Here is a 3,016-nt window from a genome sequence, read left to right as displayed (position 1 = left end):
ACCTCGGCAAGGTCCTCCAACTACTTCGAGAAAATTGTTTCTATGCAAAGGCCAGTAAGTGTTAGTTCTTTAAGGGAACAATAGAATATATTGGGACATTAGGTATCTCCCCATGGGGTACAAGCCGACCCATCCAAAATCACTGCAATGGTCGAGTGGCCAATATCGAGATCACTGAAACAATTGCGCAGGTTCCTGTGTCTCACTGGATATTATCGACGATTTGTAGCTCATTATGCCACCATTGCTGCGCCACTCACGGAACTCTTTAAACGGGATAACTTCCATTGGTCGAAGGAAGCGGCGCGGGCATATGAAGCGCTGAAATCGGCCATGACGGACACGCCAGTACTGCGGCTGCCAAATTTTTTGAAACAGTTTATCGTTGAGACGGATGCCTCTAATGTCGGCATAGGGGGGGTATTGATGCAAGAGGGACATCCCCTGGCCTATTTCAGTAAGAAGCTCGGTCCAAGATTTGTTGGGGCCTCAGCATACATAAGGGAAATGAGAGCAATTGTAGAAGCTATCACTAAGTGGCGCCAATATCTGCTTGGACGACATTTCATCGCTTCATCCGGAACAACAACACTTCATCCGAGATCATAGAAGTTTACGGGAACTATTAACATAGGTCATTCAAACTCCGGAACAACAACACTTCATCTGCAAACTACTGGCTTTCCAGTTCTCTATCAAATACAAGGCTGGCAAACAAAACTCTGCGGCTGATGCACTATCCAGGCGGAATGAAGGGTCTCTCTCGGTTCTATATTTGGCAATGAGTAGCGACTGTTATGAGTTTCTGGAAGCACTGCGCCAGGAGAACATAACCTGTCCAGATTTACACCTTTTACACGAGCAGCTGCAACAAGGGAAATTAGATGAGACGGTATATTCAAGCAGGGACGGCTTACTCTACTACCACCAGAAAATATTTATCAGCAACCATTCCAATTTCAAGAAACAAATACTGTAAGAATTTCATGCATCTCCAGTTGGGGGTCACGTAAGAGTTTATCGGACTCTATTACGGTTTGGAGCAAATTTTTTCTGGCATGGGATGCGCAAGGATGTGCGCCAGTTTGTATCCGCTTGTTCAGTTTGCCAAATGATTAAGTACTCTCCGACAGCCCCCTACGGATTGCTTCAGCCACTTGCAATTCCAGAACAGGTTTGGGAAGACTTAGCTATGGATTTTATTGTTGGGCTGCCTAATTCACATGGTGTCACCAATATATTAGTGGTGATTGACAGACTCACTAAGTATGCTCATTTTGGGGCATTACCGAACCACTACTCTACAACAAAGGTCACTGATCTCTTCTCCCATATGGTGTTTCGGCTTCATGGGCTACCACGAACTATTATTCCAGATAGAGATCCGATTTTCACCAGTACATTTTGGAAGAACCTCTTTGAATTGATGGGTACAACGCTGAAAATGAGTTCCGCTTACCACCCACAAACGGAAGGTCAGACCGAAGTAACTAACAGATACTTGGAACAATATTTACGCGCCTTTACAACCGACAATCTGAAACAGTGGAGTAAGTTCCTGTTGTGGGCTGAGTATCATTACAACACTAGTTTCCACTCCGCTATTGGTATGACACCATTTCAGGCGGTATATGGACGGACTCCCCCAACGATTCCCGCATACATGCGTGGTGCCACGACCATTCAAGCGGTAGAGGAAGACTTGCTTACTCGGGATGCTATTTTGCAAGAACTGAAGCAAAATCTTCAAAGAGCTCAGAATCGTATGTGTCAGCAAGCTAATAAAAAACGAAGAGATATTGATTTCAAACTTGGTGACCTCGTCCTTGTTAAGCTCCAACCATACTAGCAGACAACGGTTGCTCACCGTTTAAATTCCAAGCTATGTCGTCGTTACTTTGGCCCATTCGAAGTCATAGCCCGAGCTGGTCCAGTTGCTTATACATTGAAGCTGTCCCAAGGTAGCTGAATTCATCCTACTTTCCATGTTTCCCTACTGAAGCCGTATCGTGGTGAGCAGCCAACCTACAGTTTTCCCTTGCCAACGTTGAGCCTAGCCAATCGACCGCTCATGACTCCATTGGCTATCCTAGCTACCCGCATTCACAAGACTACTAACAAAACCAGCTGACAGATCTTAGTCCAGTGGTCTTTGTGCCCACTCGAAGATGCAACATGGGAAGATTTTGAAGCCTTCATAGACATGTACAAATTACACAACCTTGAGGACAAGGTTGAATTCGTGGAAGGGTGTAATGTTAGCCAAGCCCCAGAGATAGGCCCAATAGAACTGGACCCGAATGCTGTCCAAAAGCAAATGAAAAGCTTGGAGGACAACACAGCCCAACTGAATGAAGAAGCACCCAAGTCTACCTGTAATGCTCGGGCAGAAGCATAGGGGAGTCAAAGGGAAACAGGGGAGGAGATGGTGCAGACCAAGAGGATGAGTAGGCAGCCACATTGGTGGAGGGACTATTTGGCTATACTGAGGCGTTGAGAGAGGAGAGAGAGTACCTGATTCTGTTAGACATTGCCCAAAACTGTTAATGGGGTATAAATAATTTTTCTTGTATTTTGGAGTTTTTGTTGAATGAATTTGCAAATTGTTGCCCTGGGAGATTGGCTCTGTCTCGAAGAGAGTTTGTTACCTATCACTTGTGAAGAAAAAAAACCAATGTGAAATGATTATTGCTACAAGGCACCTTAATCTTTAAAATCTAAATTCAATAACTCATTAGAAGTGTCATTATTATTATAATTATTTTAAAAATAATACAAGCTGTTAAAACGAGCCTTGCTATTCAGGCAGTTAGAATTTCTAGCGCGGCCAACATGTTCTTACACTAGTGCATATTTTTAGTAGTTTAAAAATTAAAAAATTAATATAACTAAAAGTAAACAAATGTTGAGAAGCCAGCTTAGGCCGTGTTATTTGTTCAATTCAAGCACAAGTAGGCCGAGCAGTATTTTTGAGTTAGATCACACACCACATTAAATACGAGTACGAGTACTACTA

The sequence above is a fragment of the Humulus lupulus genome, chromosome 2, assembly GCF_963169125.1.
Source record: "Humulus lupulus chromosome 2, drHumLupu1.1, whole genome shotgun sequence".
In the NCBI taxonomy this organism is placed as follows: Eukaryota; Viridiplantae; Streptophyta; class Magnoliopsida; order Rosales; family Cannabaceae; genus Humulus; species Humulus lupulus.
The sequence above is the reverse complement of the archived record's forward strand: the minus strand, read 5'-3'. Positions refer to the sequence as shown.